The 8618-nt window shown below is 45.4% G+C and overlaps 1 long non-coding RNA gene across 1 annotated transcript; it reads left to right on the forward strand.

Annotated features, from left to right (window-relative positions):
• The first annotated feature begins 5128 nt into the window (after positions 1-5128).
• LOC120965392 (uncharacterized) lies at positions 5129-7507 on the forward strand. The gene is made up of 3 exons (XR_005758256.3): positions 5129-5348; positions 5986-7091; positions 7222-7507. It is a non-coding gene; the product is annotated as an uncharacterized lncRNA (long non-coding RNA).
• Positions 7508-8618: the final 1111 nt, after the last annotated feature.

The following is an 8618-nucleotide window of genomic DNA, read 5'->3' on the forward strand; positions in this document are numbered from 1 at the left end:
TGTTATTTGTATACACAAAAGTCCTTCTTTTAACAGTCAACACAACACACATTCATGTCGATCTGCTACCGAAGGCTTGTTTATGTTCATGTTTCACACATCAAGATGCTAGTGTTTTCAGAGTTTAGACAGGCCAATAATTAGTGCACACTAATAATTGGTCATACTCCCTTCATTCCTAAATATTTGTCTTTTTAGAGATTTTAACAAATGACTACATACAGAGCAAAATGAGTGAATCTACACTTTAGAATATATCTATATACATCCGTATGTGATAGTCCGTTTAAAATCTCTAAAAAAACAAATATTTAGAAACGGAGGGAGTACATACGCACTCTTAATCAAACTACTGACCTGCCACGTTTTGTTTTATTGTATCACTATTATTTTTTGAGAAGTTGCAAGGGAACAAGGAAGCTAGATGGACTAGGTTAGCCAGGACTTGTGTGTTATAGCGTCAACTTGACGTGATTGGTATCAGATGGCATAGTTTTAACCGTACTTGTCTGTTTGGCTGCGTAACCCTCCCGACGAGATCGCGAGCATCATTGCCGCTGAGTGTAATCATATTACTTGATGAATGAAATCCTCTTTCCCGCAAAAAAAAAAAAACCGTACTTGTCTGTGTTCAGTACACCTAACGACGTAGATGGAAGTATTTTAAAGTGATACGATCGACTAACTTAGCTGATTGAATTGAATATACGGATACCAGACAGATGTTCATACTCGCATGTGCTCAGTACACTGACTCCCGTAATACACTCCAACGTTACTGCTTTATCTTAATCTGTGATAGGAGCAAGCACTAATTAATCACCGGGGTCTCCGTCGTGACCGCATTGACGTGATTCGAGCAGCTTCTTCTTGCTTCCTCTGCTGCCCCATCAATTCCCAGCTAATGAGTATACAAGAAAGTGTTTGACGTTGATGTTAATATTCCTACAGAAGCTTTGGATGGCCGCTGGCGCAAAAAAATTAGGGAATATTTTTTTGGGCGAGTAATTGTCATGCTGAATGTGTGGGTGTGTTGTAATTCTCTAAACTCTATTCTCTTCTTATTTAATAGATGAGGCAAATCTTATGCCTTCGTTTCGAAAAAAGAAATACTCCTACAGAAGCTAAAGCAATACTAAAACAGTAATCCTACAAAGATCAATAGTGGTATTCAAAGGAAGTTCACAAGATCCCAAAATTTCAGTCTCATTCGTCGTGGGAAGAAGACGTCGACACACCGCGTTGATATTGGTAACCCGTCCTTTCGAGAGGAAGAAGACCGTCAGGCTCCAGAGACTTCAATGTATTTTTTTCATTCTTTTAAGAAATACTGTAGAGCAGAGTAGTTTTGGTGGGAAATACTCCTACAGAAACAAGCCATGGAAAGCCAATAATACATATATAGGTATTCGATATGGCATGACATAGTTATTGCAAGAAAAGAATAATCAGCGAGAGTGAACTGCTAGGGAAGTTCAGATAGAGCCTAATTCGTCGCGGGGAGACGTGGACGCGGCACATGCTTAACCGACTGGCGGGCAAATAATTAAGGATTTCGCTATAAATCAAACATAGATTTTTTATCTTACCATGGCTAATCTAATGTTTTTCATAGCAATTATAGTTGTCGTTAGGATAACAAATTTCTTTAGCAAGCACGTGAATCCTTGCCATGTTTAGTTTTTTGCGAGGATTTGCCATGGCTGCTGAAGAAAATTGCCATCATCGCGGCAACTATAAATTGCCATGAAAAAGTTTGGTTTGTCATGGTTAAACACCTGACATCAGATTTTTTTTGAACAGTACCGATAATTAAGCACGGCAAATACCAGCACTATGCCACCGTGCTACACTGCCATTAGCTAGCTAGTTGATTAGCGGTCAAGTTGAAAGCCGAGCCGAGGTAGACCGGAGGTGTCCTTGACGACTGGACTGCGTACGCACGTATTGCTTGCAATGATCATTGGTCGCAAGGCGGCATCGATGGATCAAACAATTCGTACCATACCACGGCGACACATGAAGGAAGGAGTAGCATCCTGGACCAGAGGATAGTTTTTTCCTGTATATGGACGGTGTGAAAGGCGCGCGGGCGGGCGGGCGGACGGATGGACGGTGGGCGTGCACTAACGTGGTACAGTTTTATTCGCTAGCTGTTGAAGGCTGCAGCCAGAGAGAGCCATGACGGATCGGGCACCACTACCAGAGGACAGTGTGCTTCCACCGCAGGAGTTGACTCAAACGGACGCGGTCTTGAGGTGGCACATCTCCTGGCGAATTAATCAGCTGCTCCCTCCATCTGAAGTGTCAGAGCAACTCCAACTTCAACGCGGCGATCCATTTCATCCGTGTGTCCGTTTAGGTCGTGGTGGACATAAAGTCAATGGACGCGTGTCCGTTTTTCGTCCGCCTGCTGATCCATTCCAGGCCCATTTTTTAGCCTGATTTGCGTCAGCGCGGATAAGAGACGGACACGCGAGCCGCGCGCCAACTACTCCCCTTGCCCCGTCAGTCGGTGGCACATTGGCTATCCTCTCCCACCCCTTGACAGCAAACCCTCACCCGCACCCGGCCGCCTCGTCGCTGCCGCCGCCCATTTTTTCGGTGCCTCCGCCAGCAGCCGGTGCCGACACACCTTCCCCCAACGCCACCACCTTCCACACCGCCGGCACCACCGCCTCGCTGTCGGGGAACCGAAGCTTCCCCACCCCACCCCCACCCCGACGCCGCCGCGAGCAGGAAGCCGCCTCCCCGCCCCGGCCAGCTCCTTCGTCCGACAACGCCCGCTGTCCTGACGTCGGCACGCTCGTCGGACGCCGCCAGGCCAGCTACCTGGTCCAAGCGAGCGCGCGTTCGCCGGACAGCTTCTTCGTCGACGCCCGCAAACTGTTCGACAGTTTGCTAAGGTACAAAATGGACTCCGACGACGAGTTTTTCTTTCACAATTTCCTTTGCGATTCCAACGATTCCTCATCCGATAATGAGGAGGAGATCTTGGCTGCCGTGTTGGTCCATGACCACCTTAATAGGCAGCGGCCGTTGTTCCGTGGCTCGATCCCGGGGCACCTTCTGGCATTGAATCGCAACCGAGAGAGCGGCCATTTCCTTCTTTGGAAGGACTACTTTGACACAACCAACCCGCTGTTCAAACATCAGAAATTTCGGCGGCATTTCCGTATGAGTAGGCATCTTTTCAGTCGTATTAGAGAGGGGGTGGTCGTATACGATAATTATTTTGAGTGCAAAGAGGATGCCCTTGGAAAGATTGGCTTCTCATCTTATCAGAAATGCACTACAGCCATCCGGATGATAGCATACGGAGTGCCCGGGTGATTTCATTGATGAGTACGTCGGTATGAGCGTGTCTACACTGTGATTGTTGTGTTTGGCCCTGAGTACTTGAGAGACCCGACTGCTCAAGATACAACCCGCTTGTTGACAATGAATGTCAGCAAGGGCTTCTCAGGGATACTTGGCAGTATAGACTGCATGCACTGGGAGTGGAAGAACTGCCCTTCTACTTGGCAAGGGCAGTATAAGGGCCATGTCAGGGCTTGCACTGTCATACTTGAGGCCGTGGCCTCACAAGATCTCTGGATCTGGCACTCTTTCTTCGGCATGGCCGGATCGCACAATGATACCCATGTGCTTCAACGCTCCCCGGTGTTTGCAAGGCTCAACAGCCCGCCGGTGAATGTTACCATCAACGGCCACAACTACGACAAAGGATACTACCTAGGTGACGGTATCTATCCTTAGTGGACCACTATAGTGAAGACAATCCCCAACCCTGTCGGAGAGAATACGAAAAGATTTTCCCAAGAGCAAGAAAGTGCTAGGAAGGACGTCGAGCGTGCATTTGGTATTTTGCAATCTCGATGGGGCATCGCTCGGTATCCTGCTAGGACTTGGAGCATCAAGAAGCTGTGGGAGGTGATGACTGCTTGTGTGATCATGTACAATATAATCGTAGAAGATGAGTGCCCGGAACGTATCTATGACCAAGGGTTTCAGTTTCAGGGTGAGAATGTTGTGCCTGAGCATGGAGGAGCGGCAACGTTTGAATAGGTCATCCAATTTCATCATGAAATATGTGATTGGGAAACCCACATGCAGCTGCAAAATGATTTGGTTGAGTATATGTGGGCTCATGTTGGCAACCAATAGATATATTTTTTCACATGTATTTGAGACAATTTAATTTTTATTCAACTTGTAAAACTATGCTTAATTTATTTGTTGTGAAACTATGCTTTATTTGGTTTGTGAAACTATACTTTTTTTTATATGTTTGCTTGTGAAATAATGCAAAATGTGTCCATATTTATTGAAAAATGGGCCGCCAGCTGGCCACGCCGGTAAATATGGGTCGACGCGTTGGACGCATTGCCGACCCAAATGATAAACAGGGCGGACGCCGAGCGAGCGGCCGACCCAAACGAACAAAAAGCATACAAAATCGACATCCGTTTGAATGGCGCGTTGGAGTTGCTCTTGAAAACGTTCTTATATTATGAGATGAATGGAGTAATTTCCTTTGACATCGACGTGTTATTCTTGTACCAAGAGAGTTTTTTTTCATTCATGTCGATTGGTTTCTCAGTTGTTTAGGTGAACTGAATGCTTGTTATCTTCATGTTTTACACGTCGAGATGCGCTAATATTTTCAGAGTTATGACAGACCAATAATTCGGGCTCACAAATTATTGTTAGTTCTATTGAAAATATGTAAAAAAAATACAGAACAGTGGTTATATTTATTTATTTTTGCAGAAAAAACTCTTGATCTATTCATCATCTGTCAAGGCGGTACAAAAACACTAGCACTGCATTTGGATGTCTCCATTGGAGGCTAGGAAATTGATTTGGTATTGAACTAGCAGCAATACAGCCAGTGGCGGAGCTTGACTGGAATGTTTGGGGGGCAAAAAGGCAAAGTGTGCATGTTTGGGGGGGGGCGGGGGGGGGGGGGGGGGGGGGGCTAATGAGAAAAATTCTTCTAACTATGTCCATCCAAAAAATATTTCTTCAGGAATTTGTCATGGGCTGGGGGGCCACAGCCCCCTCAGGGATGCACATAGCTCCGCCCCTGAATACAGCCGTTTGGATGGACAACGAATTCGTATTGGAAACAAAAGCCAATTCCAAACCGTTTTGCCTCCGACGAAAAGCTTCCTCCCACGTTTCGGAGGGGCACCGCTCCGATTTGGGCTGAAATCGCGAGCGCCCGCAAAACGTACCCCTTCATCCCCCCGCGACCACGAAAAATAAGAAAACAGAGCAGGGAGGTCGGCCACGACCTAGGAGCTCGGCGGCGGCGACCACCACGAGCACCGGCGGCTGCGCAGGTGCCGTTCTTCCCCGTTCTCTCTCCCTCTTCCCCATCCCAGTACCTCCTCCTATCCCCGTACCGCGTCCCCTCCCAACGCCGGTCGGCGACCAAGATGGAGGTCTGCGGCGGCCCGAGACATCTAGCCCGAGCCCCCTCTGGATCCGCCATGCCCCCCTCTGGCTCAGCTGCGCCCTGACCCGCTGGATCCACCCTTCCCCCTATGCCATGCCCCTCCATCCTCCTGTACACCCCCTCTTTCTGCACCATGCTCGACGGAGCTGCAGCTCCTCTGCTCCTCTACACCATGTCCGCCCGCCCGCTCCCTGTATGAATTCTTCTACTCTTCCAGCATGGCCATAGCCTACCTCCTCTTCTCCTCCTCCCTCTATATCCCTCTCTGATTAGCTAATTTACAATGTTTATATCAGATGTTAGTAACAAAGTTCAGTCATTTTTTTTTTTTTGCTGAATTGTCTGATTTCATAATCAAGAGAATGTAGACAAGTGTTCAGTATGGGTATTAAGTTTCCTACCATGGCTCCTAAAGTTTAGATCACACTGGACTACAGAATTTTCTCATCTGAATTTTGTTATGGAGCTGCAGCTCCTCTTCTATAGCGTGACCACACCTGACAACTCCTCTTGTTATGCAGATTACTGAAATTTCGTTGATCCATAAGCCGATTGAAGGGACTAGCAGGTAGTGCTTGGCGGCACGCCACGCTTCGTTGATTCGTTTGAAATTTGCTTTCATGGAGTTCTTAAAAAATGTTGTATGTTTTGCATGCGTGTATCTTTATAGTGAGGGAATGAAGCATGTATGTTGCTCTGTTCGACAGCAAACTGAACATGTATGGTAGCATGTGTGCTGCTCCTTTCGACAGCAGAAAGTTCGCTTCTGCTTTGTTAGACAGCATAAAATTCTATGTTGTTTTCATCATTTTGATCTAATTCAGTTCACCAAAACTGAAAGTGTGTGTTGTTTTTGTCATTTTGATCTAGGCCTTTATAAACAAAATTACACAAGGAAGTAAGAATAAACCTGAATGTTGATCTAGGCAAAATTCAGTTCCGATATGTTATGCCTTTCTAAACAAAATTCAGAGATACAAATATTCTGATCCTGTCGGTAGAATAAACTGCAATACATGCTCTGTTCCTGATATTCTTGACAGCAACAAAACTGCAATAATTATTGAGTGGAGGAAACATGCAATATATTGTTGTCCATGTATAACCATTTTGCGTTTTCCTGATGCATTTCTAGAATATTTATTTATTTTCGTTGCTATATATTTATTCGTAGTAAGATTTCAATTTTGAGTCATGTAGAACAAGGTATAACCTGGTAATGTAGCTATGCAATTCCAAAGTTTGTCATCCAAACAGGATTTGGTATTGAAATCTCAGAGGCATTTCAAGGGCCAATTCATTGGACAACCAAACAGGTGAATTCGTATTCGTTCCATTTCAGTTTCCTCACTAATTTGGAATTCAGACCAATTCAATACGGAGCTCTCCAATGGAGACATCCAAACGAAGCGTAAAAGTAAAAATTACTTACAGATTCATGGACCACTTAGCGACGACTACAAGCACTGGAGCGAGCTAAAGGCACGCCACTATCATTGTCCCTCCCTCACTGAAACCGAATAGTTGCTATATTTGATACTGCTGTTAAGGGCTTTCTTCTCCATCTGCCACGTTTTTTTCTAGAGGGGCGTACCAGTTAATTTGATAATGCAAGAAAACAAGCTAGGTGAGCAAGGACCAGACACCAGAGTATCAGATGACATAGTTTTAACCTTACTTGTATGTGTTTTGTACACCTACTTCTATAGGGCTATCCATTTCTATCGCCAGAGCACCGACTGCAGCTTTTTGAGCAGATCCGAGCAAGGCGCGAAGTCCGAATCATCGCGAAGCTACCTCTGAATGCAGTGGATCCAGAGGAGGAGTTGGAGGAGGAGAAAGATAAACTAGGGTAGTATGTAGTATGCAGTACCTCCGAATGCAGTGCGCCCGTCCACCCGACGCCCGAATCGACGTTGACATCTCCGACAACGAAGATAAGCTAGGATAGTACGTAGTATGTAGTACGTATAATTTTATTTGCATGCTTTATATGGATTTAACGGTTAAAATATGAGATACTCGGATGCAGAGTGGCTAATTTAAGGTGTGACCAGTTCAGATCGCGTCCGTGGAATTTTGATAGGCCGGATTTGCAAAGTGCGGATGTAAATGCTCTTACGCAAACTCCTCCGCCGAAACAAACGTCAACAACTGAAGGAAGAGAAAAGGCCAAGCACCGTCAAAAATGTAAAAAAACGCAGCAGCTAGCTGATCCTGATTCCCTAAAAAAACCCGAGAGGCCTTCTCGCGTGAATATCCGCTTGGCACCATCACGTCCCGGACTTTATCGGCCGATCGACAGCTTGATAACTCGTCGATTTCCGTTCGACGCTTGCCCCTGCGCACGGCGGCGGCTGACTTTGAGCTTGAGTCTCCTAGCAACTGCACGCATGTCGCTAGATGCAGCTAGAGGGGGGGCCAACGAGAGGGACGTCAGACAGGAGGGTCTCCTTGGACCGCCGGAAGTAAAAGACACGCGTGATGACTTGCTGAGCCGCAAGGCAGGACCGGCGAGCAAGGTCTTGGCACATCTCCTGGCTAATCAAGCATCTAATTTCCTTCGACGTCGACGTGTTATTCTTGTAGTACTCCTTTTTATTTAATCCGCATATTAGCTTTGGTCAAAGTTAAGCTTTGTAAACTTTGACCAAGTTTATAAACAAAAATATTAACATACACAATAACCTACCAATATCATTAGATTTATTATTGAATGTACTTTCACATCATATAGATTTGTTATGGTAAGTTTGACTTCAGTCAACTCTAATATGCGGAGTAAATAAAATCGGAGGGAGTACCAAGAAAATTCCTCTTTCAATGGTCAACACACCACATCCATCCGTGTCGACCGTTTTCTTGTAGTACTCCCTCCTTCCCAGTTTGCAAGGCTTATCTTGATTTTTTTTTGTTTTTTCCAATTTAGAAGACTCATCTCTATCTCATTTTTAGTTTTCAATGCGCATTAAATCTTTGCATGCAAGAATTAAAAAGGAACACACCAATACATATAAAGTTCCTACTCATCTAGTGGCCAAGCATGCATGCACTGTGATATAATCCAAATTAATGCATGAGTTTAATTGGGGTAGTTTTGTAAAGTACGAAATACATTCCTCCACTCACAAAATGCCTTGGTTGATGAGATTTG

The sequence above is a fragment of the Aegilops tauschii genome, chromosome 5, assembly GCF_002575655.3.
Source record: "Aegilops tauschii subsp. strangulata cultivar AL8/78 chromosome 5, Aet v6.0, whole genome shotgun sequence".
In the NCBI taxonomy this organism is placed as follows: Eukaryota; Viridiplantae; Streptophyta; class Magnoliopsida; order Poales; family Poaceae; genus Aegilops; species Aegilops tauschii.